This window comes from Synchiropus splendidus, chromosome 18 (assembly GCF_027744825.2).
Source record: "Synchiropus splendidus isolate RoL2022-P1 chromosome 18, RoL_Sspl_1.0, whole genome shotgun sequence".
NCBI classification, from domain to species: domain Eukaryota; kingdom Metazoa; phylum Chordata; class Actinopteri; order Syngnathiformes; family Callionymidae; genus Synchiropus; species Synchiropus splendidus.
The window spans coordinates 14,309,977-14,327,888 of NC_071351.1; the positions used below are offsets into that span (position 1 = coordinate 14,309,977).

The 17,912-nt window shown below is 42.1% G+C and overlaps 1 long non-coding RNA gene across 2 annotated transcripts in view; it reads right to left on the reverse strand.

The window, feature by feature from the left end:
* Nucleotides 1–17,912, reverse strand: part of LOC128749753 (uncharacterized) — a 48,460-nt gene that overhangs the window by 11,974 nt on the left and 18,574 nt on the right. For both annotated transcript variants that reach the window (XR_008412986.1, XR_008412987.1), the window contains exon 3: nucleotides 14,513–14,674. This is a non-coding gene — a long non-coding RNA (uncharacterized LOC128749753). The remainder of the gene's footprint in view (nucleotides 1–14,512; nucleotides 14,675–17,912) is intronic.

Below are 17,912 nucleotides of genomic sequence, written 5' to 3' on the forward strand. Positions count from 1 at the left end.
TCAGGGAGGAAATCAATGATTAAACTCACACCTGCCCTGTATTCTTTTCCTTCTTTTATCTTCTGTCTGATAGAATTTGTAGGCATTCTCCATTTCTCAGCTCAGTGAAGATGACCTCTGTAGGATGTAAAACCCCCAAATACTGTCAACCCAGGCTCTGCATGATGAATGACTGTTGAACCGGCCAAACCACCAACATGCCCTCCGGCAACACCGACGTCAACATGTTAGGTGTTATATATTACGTAAGGTGATTGCAGATATTTTATAAATTCTCAATTTGTATTTTACTATTTTGCAGTTCATACTTGCAGGTTTCAACATATTTTTCTTCCCATAAGTGATTCTCATATTTGTCTTTATCTTATATTGGTTCTCTGACTCAATGTACTTAAATATGACAGATAAGTGAATATATTTTCCAGCCTTTTTATATTTTATATATAGTATTTCTAAAATGAAGTTCATCATTATTTTCCCTACCAAGGGCTAAGTGATGTCAGTTCAAATAATTAAGATCCAAATATTATTTATTAAATATTAATACATTAATATATAGTGGGATGGTGCAAATTTATAATAGATTAATCATAATGAGAAACAATGTTACTTATTTTATGTCCTAAAGCAGTGAGTCAATTCCATATTTTTGGATGTTTTCTAGAATATTTTTATTGGTTTATTTATTTATTTTTATTATGTAGTTTATAGGCATCGTATTATGATTGTAATATTGGTTTAAATATAGTGTTTTTTAATTTACATTTTATTCAAAGTTTATTTTACAACTATTTCCATCCTGGGCAAAGTGTGTCTCAGGGGCCGTTTTTGGCCCTCAATGTGGAATAACATGGCCCTTGTAAAGGTCAGTGGGGTTGTCGGTTGTAGTACTGAAATGCGTCGAAATATTTGCGCAATGCGTGAATTTAAAAATATCGACGACAATTTTACAAATTCTAAAGTGCTGCTTATCTTGCTCCAGCCACTCAACGTGTCTCATCCATGGTAAAATTGCAACAAAACAAGGTGGAGACTGGTTCACACCCCATAATAGCTTGATGAACATCAAGTCAGTGATTCCTAGAGCTCCTCACTGAGCAAGCTTCGCCGCTGCTCTCAATGGGAGTTGAGCGAACGAACCAAACACGTGCAAAGAAGCTGGAAGAGTGGCTGCTAATCACCCGAGGGTATTAGCCTGAGATAATATGTGCACGGGCGACTGGCAAATGAGAAGAAACACAATCTGTATTCTACGACTGTCTCACATGCACGACTAAAAAACATCAGAAAATGAAGGCTAAGGTTGCGTGACAGTCATCGGAGGCTAATCATGGGTGTCGAATTGAAAGTTAAATAAGTGTGTATCGATACGACCCGGCTTCTTCATAACAGACGATTAAATGGGTTGGATGAACCTGGTTATGAGCGGCGCTAATAAATGTTTGATAAGGGGGGTTATGAGTTGTAACTAATGTCACCATTAATCGCTTTCTAATGCCGTGTAGATTTGTAGAAAGCCATTTAAAAAGCTTTATCGGAGAGGGCGCTAAAAGAAATCTGATCGTATTTTACATCACGTTATATTAACGGAATGATGACACATGACTTGCCGACAGAGCCGCCGGACGTTATTGCGCCATGGATTGTGTGAAAGATGAACAAAATTGAAAATATCACCCCTTTAAAAGTTTTGCTGTGGTTGTGACAGCTAGTACACATTAGTGTCAGAAGGGGGTGAAATTATACCCTGCTTAAAGACTATCCATCAAAAAATATTCAGACAAATTATTTCACTTTTTTCATTTTGATCATAAATATGACAAAGTTCATCATATTAGGAATAAACTTATAAGCTTTTCAAGGTACATAGAACTTTAACACGGAGCTCCATGTGGCTACTTCTTCACATTACAAAGCTTGCGAGGTACAACTGTATTTACACTTCACTAGATTAATATTAGATCTCAATGCTCAATGAAACCTTCGAATAGTCAAAGCCCAGCATTACCCCAGATTCTTTGAAGCAGAAAACATATTATATTTTGATATCTTAATCTGTGATCTCAAACAGAGTTTATTTGCAGCTGCATGAATAGTAGCAGCATATAATCAATGCATGTCACCGAGCAGTACAGCTATGTTTATTTCATCTGTCATGGCCGACTAATCTGATGACAAATAAACCGTTCCTTTCCTGCCCATCAAGTCAAAGCATTTTCTGTGTGTTTTGACACGAATGATGTCTTTTCAGATTATGTTTATGGCCAGTGGCTGGACGAGGCTGACAGCCGGTATTCATCACATCGGCTGTGACAGTGAGGAGAAATTAGGGAGCAGAGATGCTAATGTCCGCCTGGTCTCAGTCAATTGAAGACTTTATCAGAGAGTGAGATCTTTATGTGGATGGTAGTTTCTACCCTGTCTCGGATATTAGAACCTAACTAAGAAGACAAAGACCAATGAGGGGGGCAAGAACAAGAAAAAAAGTACTTGGAATGGAATTATTTAACAGTGTTTAATTTAGTACAAAGTAGTTTGAAGAACAAAACATAGAAGCAACTCAAACCCTGCAGTAGAACCAGCTGCATGACTAGGTTTGCTTGCTGCACATCCACCCTATGAATAAAGGAAAAACAGATGCAATATTCTCACTCAGTAGTGAATCAGATCATTGGGCTGCTGGTGTGCGGGATGTTTGTGGGCAATAGTGCGACCCATGTGGGCTAGACCATACATACACGCACCGCGCTTTGTGGAAACATCATGCTGCTTGCTGTATATTTCATGTGCAGCGACCTGCAGGCACGACACAGTAATTGCCCCCAGTAACGTGCTAAAAAGGAGCAATGAGGTAACTTTTTAAAAGTATGTGTCCTCTATTGAAGAGCTATCGAAACAGTAAAGTTAACTTACCTTGCAGTTGCTGTAAATTTGTGCATGAAATGATTCAATTTGACGTATTTGCTCCATTCAGCCTTCTGAATAGGTCTGACTGTTTTGCCCTTTCTGAAGGGGGAAAAAGGCACTGTACGTGTGGTCACCCTCCACCATTCATCCACATGTAAACATTGCATTGAAAAAAAAAAGGTTTATGATTTTACATCCCTAGATATAACACAAACATCAAAAAACCTTCCTCCATGCCAGTGAGTCAATAAGTGAGTCTCTTTGCCCACTATAGCACAGCCACCCTCTGATGGAGACGTAAGATACAAGGGATGTATGGAAGAGACAATAAATGATGAAAGAAGCCTGTGTCTTGAAACAATGAATGGACTTTGCTCACCACTATGAAAATAATTGATGTTTCTGTGTGTATTGCAAGATGAGCCAGTTTGTCTCAGAGCGCTTTAAACCGACTATCCCTCAGTGACTCGAGATTGGCAGTCCTTTAGAACCATCCATTTTTTAAATCCCTGAAACAGAAACTGCACTGAGGGAAACATCCTGCCACGCCAAGGAAACTTGCATCACAAAAAACAGCATTTAAACATCCCCAAAACCTTAAAGAAGAATCAGCATGATAGCTCTATCATCATAGCATTTACCTAAAGAAAACAGCCCAAATGAAATGGGCTTCTTTGTTTGTTGAAAACTCAGAGTGGCAGAAGCAGCTGCCATCACTGCAGTCTCAAGGGGCTAGTTAATTTTAGATCGATAATCTTCTGCAATATGCTGAGGGATTAAAACGTTAAAAGTCGCATGAAAAGAGGGCGATAAGATCGTACACTCATGGAATGTGAAGGCTAGAAATACAGGTGCGCTTGCAATCCTGTCGATCTGCAATTGTGTCAAGGAAAACAAACAATTTGTCACGACATTTTCTCTAAGTCGGTGTGATGATGGCTGTTTATCTTGAGCGTTTGTTACGCTCAGGTGTCTCTATCGTCTTTCAGAAGATCATCGACTGGAGAGTTGCGCCACACTCTAGCAGGGGAAGCACAGCGTATGGCTTTATCAATGCTATTTACATATATGCAGAATAAAAGTAATCCTCATCAAAGGGCGGTGCTCCATCTGAGGCACTTTGTTGTCCTTCCTGAGCCATCCCTTGCTTAGTAAGTGGCAGTGTTTACCGTGCCAGGGAGAACAAAGCATGCCATGACTGCTTGTAAAGGAAGGGAATTCTGCAGGGATGCTTGGACTCTGAGAACGCGGGTTGATGAGTCTCGAGCCAGAGAGAGCCAAATGTTGCAGAGTAGACCTGTTACATAATTAGGGGAGGAATTCTCACACTGGCTTAGAAATTGCTCTTGGCCCACAATAATAACAGAAAACAGGGATTGCATAAGTACCCACATGACACTTTATTAGGTGCTCAATTGCTTGGCAACACAAACTGCTTATCAGCCAATCACATGGCGGCAACACAGTTAGGCATCGAGAAGGGGTGGAGATGACTTCAAACTGGAGGAAATAGGATTTAAGTGGCTTTGAACATGGTACAGCTGGTTAAAAAAAAAATCTACGGGGATTTTCACGCATCACGAACTCGAGGGTTTGTGGAGAATCGCCCCAAATCCAGTTGTGGGTGACGGAAATGCCTCGGAATGCACTGGGGGGCATAGGAGTCCCCTACACTGGGATTTTGACCCCCTATTCTGGGATTTTTTTTACCCGCTGTCTTTGTTCGTATGTGATCAAGTCTGACTCACATTGTTGCCACTACCTTCCCATGAGTTAAGGAGGACTAGGAGTCTCCAAGTCAACCCCTCCGCCTGCTCTCAAACTGTGTGCATCCGCATGGCCCCAGGTTAGCGGTAGAGGAGACACCGTCCATGCAGAGAAAAAGTCCCAAGGAGAACCCTGCTACAACTATTGTATGGGGCTGGTATAGTATGAGACAGTATAGTAAGGACTGGAAACTACATGTTGTTGACGAGTCTCAAGTTCTGCTCAGGAGTTGCAGTCACAATTTGACATAAACATGAACGTGTATAGTTCAGGCTGATGGGCCTGTGGGGGGTGGGGGTACACTTTGGGTCACTTAATGGAACATTGTTTCTTTTCATCCAATAGGTCACTTCTGGGACATTCGTATCATGCACATGGAGCTGACTAACCTGTTGAATAACCTTGTTGAAGCTATACCACGAATATTAGGGGCACTACAGAAGGGAGAAGGAGGTCAAGGCAAGTTCTCCATATAAAGCTCTATTTGATAGAAGCCACTGACACTGAAGTTGTAGGTGAAAAGAAAAACACACACGGTTCAGAGGTACCAGGTTCAATGCCTGCTGGAGTCCAGCAAGCATGCCCCGGCCACCCGCTAGCTTGTTGGTGCGTTGCCAAACAGCATCCACAGGAAACGGCGAGGCTTCCCCTATTGTTTCCCCGTGAGACTCTGAATGCACCACTCAATACACAGGGAAAATAAAGCTAATACACCTGCAGCAACCTGAGGAGGTTGAGAGGGATTTGTGTCATATTAGATGGATGCTGAGCAGGAAAGACCTGCGTTTGAAGAGACGCCTTTAAGGCACCATATTGTGGAGACAACGGCGACCCTCTCATGTGCTTTTTTTTTGTCAAAGATAAGCAAATTTGCGCTGCGAAAGGATTGTGACATTTTCCTGCGGCGGAGTTTCTTAAGAAGTAGCATCATAGGTGGGCACGTCTGATAAGACGACAGTTGGGATAGGAAGGAGCCGAAACCCAGCATGAAAAAAGATGACAGATTCAGCAAGAGAAGCACCCTTTGCTTTGCAAACACTGAGGGGAGCATCAACGACCCACCAGCTTTTTATTTTTTCCATCGTGCTTACTTTGAATGGGAAATTCTGGGTGCAGTTTAGCTAGCACGACAGGCGACGGCTCATAAAAATCTCACCCTGTTTACTGGCTATCAAATGGATTACAGACTCATTATCAACATCACCATGCGGCCTCTGAGAGCTGTCATTTACACCGCTGTTCGGCAGCGTCAGCAAGACGAGTGTCGAGGTATGCGTTTGTGTGTCCTTGTTGAGAGGAAAGTAGTCCACTAAAAGCGTCACTGATCTGCTTTGACACCCGTCGCATTCCTGAAGTTGGAGAAAAATGATCGGCCATTGAGTTCACCCACTGACTTAAACTTCTAGGCCAAGCTAGGGCGATTACCCCCAAGAACACTGCAGCAGTATCTGCACAAGCAAATATAAATAAACATCCGTTACTACTCCTTTTTCTGCTCTACTTCACTTCAGACCAATAGCAGGATCACAGCGCACCTCGAGCCGCTGCTGCAGAGTGCCACAGTGTGGCGTGTTTGAGTGATGAAAGGCACGGCGACCGCAGCGACGGTACTTGTGCGACATTTATCCATCAGTATCCATTATGAATTTACCAAAAGGTGACAGGAAAAGAAACAGCCAGCATTCGGCTTGAAAATGACAGTGTTGGACAGAGGCGCTCTAAATCAGATTGATGATCCATTTTTCCTGCCCCGGGGCCACAGTAATGTAAGGGCCCGGGATCCACACGGGCGCCTGGGAGACAGATGGGACCTTGTCTGCAATGACCTTGCTGAGCAAATATTTCTCAGAGGCCGTGTCTGTTGCCTCACCATTATATGAGCAGAGGCTATTAACATTGGAGGAAATACTTCAAAGACACTGTTTACTTGGACAGAACACGAGGAAAGTCAACACGGTGCACAAACCACAGGAAGGGGCAGCCTGTTCCTTCGTTTTCATGCATTAGAAATGGGTCTTTTGAGGCTACACCCAAGGTAAACACTCACCTTGCATATTGCATCTTTCATCACCCACCTTACATGAACATAGTAGTCAATGTCATTACATCAGAAAACTGTAGGAACTCGATTGCTAAAAAACAATGTAACAATGCCTTTCATATTGAGCAAATCACATTGAACCAATTTTATTTACCACTGACTAACACAATAGCTTCTGGTCTTAGGCTGAAGTAGGAGTTTACTTTATCAATGCAGTTTGTAGCCCTTCATTCTTGCAAGCTAGTTTCCACTTTTGCCTCTCCATCTACAAAAAATAAAATTACATCATGCAAAACAAAGCAAGTTAGACATGAAACCTATTAAATACTAGTGAAAAAACTATCATCCACCTTGTCGTCATTATTTCCACGCACCATTAAAAATAATATTTTCAGAATTACCCAGAAGAATTGCTCAGATTTTGTTGGGAAAGCAATGATATTTTAATACAAATAAAGAGGCAACACACCCTTTATATATGTTTGATCTATCTGTGCTCTAAAACAGTGGTCCCCAACCTCACCTCAGACCGGTCTACACCTGAACTTGCCACTTTGAACCATCAGATAAGGCCTCGATAAATCCATATTTGATGTACAACTCCTGGTATTGTCTGTTAAAAGACCTTCTTCTTCATGGAAGTTGTGGGCTCTTCTCCTGTCTCTTCACTGAGCCTTGTGGGTTACATTGGCTCTCAAGTGACTGAGGCTTAACCAAGAGAATCCGGCCATTTTTTATTTTTATTTTTTCAAAATAAAAGATCATTCAAACTCAGATAATACGTAAAAAAAAGGAAATTATTATTTTTTTCTTTTGCGGCCCAGTACCAATTGATCCACGGACCAGTACCGATCCCCGGCCTGGGGGTTGGGCTCCACTCTAAAGACTCTTCCTGAGCTCCATTTTCCTTCTATAGTCTAACTAGATCCAGCTTCACATTGATAACAGACTAAATCCTCTGCAAACATGGAGTTTTATGTACAGTACATTAACTATATCTCTCTAAATAAAAAGTTTTGTGCACCAATTTTGGCTTTCAGAGTCTGATGTAGTCACGACACTCAGTTCATTTTGTTTGTTGTGATCTATATAGATGTTTAATTTGCTTGTCTGGATAACTCTTTTTTTTTCGCGGCCTACCATGATTTACAGCCCAATAACAAAAAGACTGACGTTAAAAATAGATGGACATGCCAGAGTCCGATGAGCAAATACGGTCTAGGAAGAAATCCAGCGGGTCACTGTTACTCACTGCCAGCCGGTAATGGAGAGATAAGGAAATAATCAAAACACAGAGGCCAAGGCCAACTCAAGCCAGACTGCATTGACAGATGGGCTGCTCTCGTCTTTGAATCAAAACCAACCAACAATAATGTAATGTTCTGGCTCACCAAGACAATTTAGCTCTTTATAGCCTCCGCACTATTGTTGCACTTAGTTCACAATAAAGACAGCGAATCCCCCGTAAGCCCAAACTCCCTTATCTGCACTTCACTATCTCTCATTAGCTTTGGTCTCTGATGAGTGTTGGGGCATTGCAGGGGGAGAAATAAGCTTTTAAAATACGGTTTAGTTTTAGATAGATTTTATCAGAGCAGCTATTTAAATTATGATAGAGAGGAACAGTGTAAATCCCTAAAGTGCCCTTGTACAGTGGTGTACACTGTGCGTAACAGAGCGTAGAGGGTGGTAATCATTTTGTGATCCTTCAAACAACAGCCTGAATCCAAGCGGCTGAGCTTCCAGTCACCCCTTGAGCAGACCAGTTTTTTTTTTTTCTTTCACTCATGATTTGGCCTGCATGGGATCTGAGCAATAAGCAAGGCCTCCTTGAGGTCTTATAACCTTGATGGATTGAAAATAAATGCTGGTGCAATTGGAGCAGAAAATGGGAGCGCTGAGATGGTCAGTCTGGTGATAGTCTGAGGCAGACCTGCACAAGGTGTGGCCCCGGGCCGCGTGCAGCCATTTGCCTGGCCCGGCCCTCACTAGCTCAGCAGGAAACTATCAACCTGACCTTGTGGTGTCATGAAAAAAAAAAGAGCTTGGGATCGCAAATTACATCTAGACTGTGTAGCCATGTCTACATCCTGTTGTGAAGTGTTTGTTTTTCCTTTCCATCATCTGTATAAGACAACTTTGTACACATTTTGTTATAAGTGAGGCCCGTGAATGTGCAAGGGAATAATCCATGAGAATCACTCCAGGAGAGCGGCGTCCTGGCTGTGGCTTCGTTTAAACAGCCGGCAAGATCCTCAGATTCAGCAGCAAGCACAACAGCAGGGATGAGATGTATAAATAATGTGAAGCCACAGTGTTTGCAAGTGCACTTTATATAAACTAATATTTGCAGGGAAGTGTTGTGACGATATACAAAGGAAGAGAAGGGGCTGCGTCTGTGTTTTTGTTTTCTTAATTCATCATAACAGAAGATGTCAGGACACAAACCAGTGCCAGGCTTCTTTAAAAACACGTTGAATTATTATAACTCTGGTGTACTAACAGTTTTAATGTTACTCCAAACACAGAAAAGTTCTGTTGAGAAAAAAAGGGTTTTTCTGATGGCCAGCCATTTTGACTCCTATTTAGATTCATTGGCAAAGGTTGGTGAAAAGCACTCTCTCTGAGCAGATGAATGGTCTCCCTTTTGTATGTTTTTTTTTTAACGTGTGGCGGCGATCATATTAATCCATAGCTCTTAATATTGGTGTTGGGACGCCAAAGACGGCAACAGGCCAAACTAGCTGCAGTAGTTTGAATACTTTCTTTCAGCTTTGAGTCAAATATCTGACCTTATAACATGTGTAATACATCCTGGACAAATGCAACAGATAAATCTGAAAGACTTTCAATCACTTTGACCTGGTATAGCTGAGAGTATTTGCACTTCATTTTATGAGGTCAAATGAAAGTATGAATGATTCTCCAGAGCCAGCTTCGACCCCTGATGTTAATAAGCTCGACGCAGCTTTCTGACGCAGTGAAGAAATGACTTCAGCTCATTCATTTTGGTAATGACTGTCAAATATATTAATTTCCTTCCTGCTTCTCCCAAATGTACTTTGATTTAGCTGAAGCCATTCGAGTTATCCAGATGTTCTGTTCAGGGCACTGACAGAGGGGAGCAAGACGGCGAGTCTAATCAGCATTGTAGAGTAAAAGTTGTTGCATCTGTGCTAAAAGCGGACTCCAAGGAAAAAACGGATTGTTTTGGAATATGCAAATTTGGCATATGCGCAAGCTATGTTGATTCTTTTTTTTAAGCTGGCGTGCAGTCAGACAGGTCATGTAGAGGACACTTGGTGGCTGGAAACTCCTGACACAACCTTCCTCATTTGCAGGGTTCAGGCGAGAGGGTGCTGGAGGGGTGTAAGTGGAGTGGTACTAATTTCCACAAGCAAGAGCTGAATTGACTACAAAATTAGCTAAATAGATTTGAGGGTTGATCAGCCACAACAAGACGCCAGTAAGGCGACAGCTCTGAAAGAAGAGGTTGCCATCTGTCAATATGGGTTCATGCCAAATGACAGCACTGCAGCGGTTTGCCATGGGAGGGAAACACAAGGGTGTCCGGAAATATGGAGGGAGTTAATGACAGTGTACAAAGATAGGAGTAGTGGTTAGTGAGGAGTGTGAGACGCACAACATTGGATGCCAACACTTATGTCAAATTAGGCGAGATTACAGGATTCTAGATGTGGGGGCTCAGTTTACGCCACTGGTGGCAACGCAGCAGGCGGAGACCATGGGCCATCAAAACTGGAGGCACGCTGCCCCCGGGTGTTCAAGAGTTCAGCGAGAGTGGCCTCAATTACCAGTTTAATGTTGCAACTGTTGGGTGGTTAAAGAAAAAAGCAACAAAAAGAGATTTTTTTTTGCATTTCTTTTTTTGTTTTTGTTTGCATGAACAACTTCCACCCAGCTGAACTGTAGAAACACGGCATAATTTTGAGGATTTGAACCTCAACTTATTTATCTTTTTTTTGGTCTCATCAAACATTATTCAGTTGTTTCTCCAAAAGTTGGGATGGATAAAAAAAAATTAGCCGAAAAGCCAAAAGAAAACGTTCTACGGTTTTCAGTGAAATGCTTTACAAAACTACAAGTACATGGAAGTTGCACTCAAATATCAACCTTTTTTTTGGGCACCTTCTAAAATATTGAGCACAAGACATACTGATGAACTGCTAAGATACAGGAGACTGTCTGGTGGCAGATTTCATGTCTATTGTTCAACCTACAAATAAATAATACAAAAGCTAATAAATAGGTTCAAAACTTCTAAATCAACTGTCTAGGACAAGATCCCATTAGTCAAATGAAAACACCACAAAAGGGTCTAATTCGAATTAGTTTTAATTCCGAAATACTGTTAAGAATATGTAAAAATGAGCCAATATATTCTTGTGTATTTCACTAAAATTGTTTTTTTATCTACTGAGAGAAGGTAGCTAAAATCAAATTCATATCCATTTCAAGGTTATGTTTTCCAAAATGGAAAAATAAGTGTATCTTTAGCACACAAGTAGTTGTGTTTAGCAGCTCAGTATTAGCGTTGTAATTTCACATCTTCGAAAGACTTTGGGACCAACTTTTATTTCTTTTATTTGACACTCTGAAGCTACGCTAGTTTTGCTACATCAAATCCTCTGACAGATTTTTTTTTTTCCACCGAAAGTGTGATCTCCGGCTTCAGTTTAATCTTCCCTTCATTGGTTTTCTGTGCACATCAGAGCCGACTTTAAGGTGCTTCAGATGAAATATAAATTTGGAAGACTAGCACCTTCTTGTTTGTCTGAGCTGCCGCAACATAACCTATTCCCTCTCAAGCTCTCGGCTCCCACACTCAGCACTCGGGGTCCCGAGAGTTATAAAGCCGACACGTGGTTACGGAGCATTTCCCTATCTTCAAAAACCTGCCTGATTAAGCCCTTGCATTGAGAACAGAAAGAGAATTTAACTTACATATCATCGCATAGAACCAGAGGAAGCAGCTATTATAAGACAAACAGGGGGGCCTTATTAACAGATCCCCTTCTTTCATCTATAAAGCATCCTCCCTTAGCTCCTGTCCTCATCTCTCCATTACACCTGCAGCCCACGCATTAGCATCCATATTCAGGACCTTTAAAAGGAAAGAATTTTATGACATTTAAACAGATTTTTGTTTTTTTTATTACCTTGAGTGGAAAGAAAAAACAGATCTGAATTGCTCTCCATGTTTGCTGTCATATTCTGCCAGTAATTGCTGCTAATCCGAGCAGTGTTGCTCAAACATTTACATGTTACGAAGCAAAAACTTATTATCATCGCGCTCACAAAAGTCTGACAAGAAGACCTAAATAAATATTGCTCTTGCTTTGTTTAGTAGTGCGCCACATTTACATAAAATGTGCTCCTTTTTTAAGCAGAAACATTTATTACTCCTGTAAAATTGTTATTTAATTGGATTTTCTTAAATAATGAAGTGCGACAAGTGGCTCGCACAGAAACTGCCTACGGATTAATAGATGCTAAATTAAGTACGGCCATTCAAAACTCCAAATGTGCGAAGTGGCGGGCAGCATGGGTTCAATAGAGAGTTGGAGTCATACACAAGATTTCCCATTGATCTCAATGCAGGTGCTTGAGATATTGAAGACAGGAGTTGAGATGGCAAAGACAGGAGAAGCTGTGAGGGACCTGGAGGGGGCGGAAACATTGCATCCTCTTTAAGGAGACACAGGAAGACAATGAAGCTGGAAAAAAAAAACAATAATTCATTCAGACGTAAGATAATTCCACTCAAAGATGGACTTTTCAGTTCCATTGCACTCATTGTGTTGCTAGCCCGAGGTTTGGAGATGGCAGTGAATTCACATCTTGTTCAAGGTCACTCCAGGGAGGAAGAAAAAGCGCTTTCAATGACAGAAGTTCTAGTCATTACCACTAAAGAAGAGCCTTTTATCTCATTACGCTTCCACAGTCTTCCTGTAAAACATGTAACATGCTATACGTTCAGAGCCTCAGACTGAGTGGGTTTGCCCGAAGGGAACATTAAAATTTCATTTAATCTGTTCCAGTAGAGTCTTGAAGGCTTCGCTGAAAGATAATGCAGTGCATTGGACGTCTACCTGCTGTAATGTGTCATGGAAAAGAGAGATTTTTACTTTGCAGAATTTGGACACATCACGACCCGGGATTACCCACAGGCATTTAAGGCACATTGGCATTTTTATCGGGAGACATTTGCAATAATTAGCCGAGCTAACTATTTTACTGTGGTTAATAATGGAGGAGAAGATAACGTTATTGAGCCGATAATTCAATTGGACTCATTTAATTGGTTTTCCAGAGTGTGTCAACTTGGACGAACAAGGAGGACGGTCAGAAAGGTCAATGCCATTATTGCATCATCTTGTAGACAAACTATCGGGGAATGGGCGGGTTTCTAATGAGACAGGACGACGGACAGTATCTTTTACTAGACTTCAACGTGTCACACGAGACGTCGAGCTCACTGCTACAGAAATCCATAGGCAGACTGATAATAGCAATCTTTTCTGCCAGAATATAAGTCAAGTGACTAAACCCAGGTGAGTCAAAAGCCTGGCACGGGGGCCGTTTACAGCCGAATGCATCCACCTGAGCTATGCAATTTTCTTTTCAATTTTCAAAGCATACTGACTCACAGAACAAAGTGTCCTCAACTAAATATGTCTGGCTATTGCGTGGTTGGCTGACAGTGGGCTTAATAAACATTATTTCTTCTGTCAGTGTGAGTTGTTGCAGATAAAACCCTCTCGGGTAGCCTGACCAAGAAGAGTACCCCGCCATGCCTCTGTAGCCGAAATGCGCACGCAACCATTCATACTGGATTTGAAATAAACTAAGTTGCATCCCACACGTCTGTGGTTTTCCGTACCCCGTTCTGTTTTGCTCAACGCCCAGAGATCCATAGAACCCGCTGGCCGGACAACACCATCGTTGTTCACAAATACTCACAAGTTCCATTGTGATCTTCACCCAATGCTATTGTCCTACTTTCTCCACACACAGTGGTTAAGTCAAATTGATATTAGCTCAACATTTCTTGTTTGTCGTGGCTGTGACCTCAAGACAACCTGAGAATTTTTGGGCTGCAGTGCATCATGGGACTTGTAGTTGGACTGATGTGAGATGAAATCGTGTGACACATAGTGGCCTATCATGCACAAAAGGTGTGACACATTTACCATTGTCCATAAAAGCAGTTGATTTTAATGTTACAGATGGATGTTTTTGTTGGCAATCAGATGAGTTTCACTCCTTCAGTCAACTACAGGCAAACAGGTCAAGACTGAAAGGGGAACATAAATTCACCCTTAAATGAAAAGCCTTTGTTAGGACATTTGGTGGGAGGGGGAGGACAGAAGACAAATTCATAAAAAAAAAAAAGGATCCCCCAGGTTCAAGTGCAGTGTTTTTGCCTTTCTGTCTGTCCTTTGAAGCGGGGTAAAGTTAGAAACGGTTCCAGAAGACCAGCTCTCAATTTTGCTAGCTTCAGCACTCAATAGCTTCATGATTAAAGCCATCCTATTTTATTGATTGAAAAGGAAGAAGAGAAAACCAGAACCTTTCCACCGACCGTCCCGTCTTCCCAGCCCATACAAGTGAGGAAAATGCCTCCCTTGACCATGTCCAGGCAATTTAAGAAGAGGGGCCCTCTCTTGTCGCAGTCAGTGACTCTGGCCATGCTCTGTTAGCTCATCTCATCAGCTGGGAAAGTATTTGTGCTTGTAGCTCCAGAGAAGGCGGCCACCGGCTAAATTGAGTTACCTGTTCAGAGATGGTTTCATTTTCCACGGATGGCTCTGGAGATTCTTGATGGAAGCGCTAACTGCTCATCAACCCGTTATGTCCCTCCAGCATCGGTTAGAATGGAGAGCTGCGACACGAGGGCAGTGGCGTGGCTCAGGTGGTGAAGGATCCGTCACTCCTCTGTGGAAATCAGACAAACAAAGTCTGCGGTCAGGACACCAAGTTTGTTTCATGTGACAGAAGTCCAGGGCACATTTGATGCGGGCAGCAATTTCTCCAGAAATACATCCGATTTTATCACCATCACAATCCAACAAGACAAGAATGGTGAAGCCACACGTCAGGATACATGAATTTATTTACGACTTGAAGTCTCCCACTGTCTGTAGCACTCACAGTGTCTCCCATGATTCTCAGCTTGGGTTTAGTAAGGTGTGGGCAAATGGTATTCCTCAGAGTAGGTGAGGAGGTTTATTTTATTTTCCAAACTGGAGGTGATGAGGAGCTAGCTAAGAATGAGCATTTTTGTGCTCTTACTCTTATCAGGATCCCAGCATTACTGTTCTGGATTGAAACCTGGTTAGTCCAACCTGGAGATGAAGCTGTGGACAAGTCTGAAGTGGAGCTTGGAAAAGTGTTTGCTCTGGAAGACAGTTGGGAAGAGGAGATAATTGTGGGTCCGGTATTACTCTGGTGACTATTAGATGAGAGGGTGATGTCTTGGTCAGAGAAGCGAATTGTGGTTTTGGGGTGGGGTGCTGACATTTAGGCTTACATTTGTTGCTGAGCTGCTTATATGCATATACAGGCTTGGTTATCCACGCCGAGGACCTGTTAGAAAGCTTAGCATATGATCATAGCACTGACGTAATATCCAGGTAACTACTCATTTTCTCATGTAGAGTCATGTTGGGGAGCAAGGGGTGAAAGGGGTTGGATTGAGACCTATAAAGGAGTACTGCGGAGTGTACTGGATTTTTGCCGCCCTGATGCTGTTGCCAGGAACATTATCACAACATTATCGGCCTCTGATTCCTCGTAATCCTCAGCGTCATGACTATCAGTCTTGGGAAGATTCCAGCACAATTTTTGGTATATAAATATAAATTAACCACCGTTGAGCAAATACCACTCAAGGTGGTACGCTTCGCACCATAAAAATGAAATCCGACGCAAGAGTAATTTGATTTTATTACTTGGTGATTAGCAACTATACAGTAGTGTTTGTCGGTGAACACAATTATCAAAAGCAGTATTTTAATGCTCATATAATCTTAGATGGAAACCCCCACATTGCAGAGAGATGTGAGCATTAAAGCACATCAAAGCTCTGCAAACTTTTGATGCATTGTGGATCCTGAGAAGTCCAAAAGTGTCTATGCAGCACTTTTGTTAAATTGCCTTTTTTTTTGGTCTCCTCATTCGACCTGACTTTTGATGTGAGATTTATGAGAAAAGCCATCAGACATGCACGGGCCAGTGTTGGAGTTTCATGCCAGCCTGTAATCCTGTGCCCTGCGACCTTTATAATTTCGCCGCGAAACACCTCGACCCCCTGACAATATTGCATGAGGACGGTCAACATGCACGTTTGGGTTCCTCGCCTCACCTGCGGCCATGAAATCTGGGTCGCGACTGAAAGGAAGATTAAGGAGCCAAGTGGTTTAATAACAAGTGTGCCTCTCCTCTCCCTTTGGATGTGTGGAGATTGATTTTGCCATGCCCAGATACGAGTCTGCTGCTTCTCTGCATCGAAATAAGTCAGGTTTGGGAAGGTCCAATGTTACTGACTTGGCAAAAAAGATAATGAAGCTGTTAAGCTTCAGAGCCAGAGTTGAACAAATATATGAGAGAAGACAGAGTATTTTACTCCATATCCCTGACAGTTTGAACAATAAATATACAGATTAAAGAAAATATGTCATGTCAACCATTAATATGACATTTTTTCCTTACATTAACCCATGTGGATAAGGTGTTAATGCACCTTTCTTAAAGGTGTCAATCATCTTTAAGTGATCTGGAAGGGGCTGAGGCAGAGGCTTGGCTCCTGTCTTGTCTGTCTCTGTTGATAACCACAGAGTGGGAGATGAAGGACAGGGAGGGGCAGAGTGGTGAGATAACCGTGAAGATACTAAGTGAATGGAGACAATTAGAGACAGTGGGAGAGAGCCAGCAGAGAGTGGAAGGGGAGAGAGACTGTGAGTAACAAAAACAAACTAGAGGGGGGAAAAAAGGAGGATAAGACGGATTAAAGAGTTGGAGCAGAATTCCTGCCTACCCACTGTCACACAGTTGACCATGTTCTGGACCATAATGTTTTGCAGCACAACGGCTGATGGTGCAGGAGTCTGCCGTGATCTCATTTCACATCCCATATCCTTCAGTTACGTGAACACAAAAGGAGAAGCTGAACCATTAGCACCGTCCGGCACTCACCTGCCGCTCCTCGTGCATAATTGGCTTCCATGAAAGGAAGCAGGAAAGGGTAAACAGCAAGCAATCATCTTAACTCCGGAGAATCCTAATTGAAATCTGCTAACAATCAGAAGGGATGATGAAGGCAGAGGAGGTGCACGGCGGCTCATGCCACAAGCACCATTTTCCTCTGGATGCTCTCTATGTTTGACACCAGTGTAGACGTGCGGCTGCATGATAATCATGCGATATCCCTGGTTTGGAGCGAAACCTTCCACACTACAGTCGTACGTTTCCTCCCTTGGCCATCAGAATTATTTCTGGTTCACCGCTACATTTCAGGAGTCTAAATGTTCGAGAAACAAATGTTATTTTGGACCCAATCAATATGATAATTGACACCATATTTCACCCGTTTGGCTGAATCAGATATTGACTGGAAAGTCAATTGCGTCATGCTGATTTTAAATCTATTTCCCACATGGCTATTATATATAATAGATCATACTGTGGATAAACTGAGAGTAAACTAATGTGTTTTTGCCCTCTTCTTCTGCCTCCCCCGTTGCATCGAAACAGAAAAACATGTGCGCCATTTGAAACATATATGTATCTAACGCGGTTATTCTCCCAGATGACGTTTTAATGGGATATTTGATCAAGCGGTTGAGATGCAACACTGTGTGAAGCCACTTGCAAACGCTAGATTCATGAAACACGGCTTTGGTTTAGAACATCATTCTGATTAATTCGACTGATCTTTTTTATGACACTCCAGTATGTTTATCGAGTAGATGTTCTTATGAAATAATTTAGTGCAGAGTTACATGAGTAGCAGTATTAATAAACGTGATATTGTTCTTGTGAAGAAGAAGTGGTCTTGACCTCGAACCAACTACTCTATATCGCAGTCATAGTCCGATAGATGCTCAAGGTGAAACAATAGTGTCATGAAATGAGGATGAGTACGTCGCCTTGTTCAGGCACAAGGAGATATTTG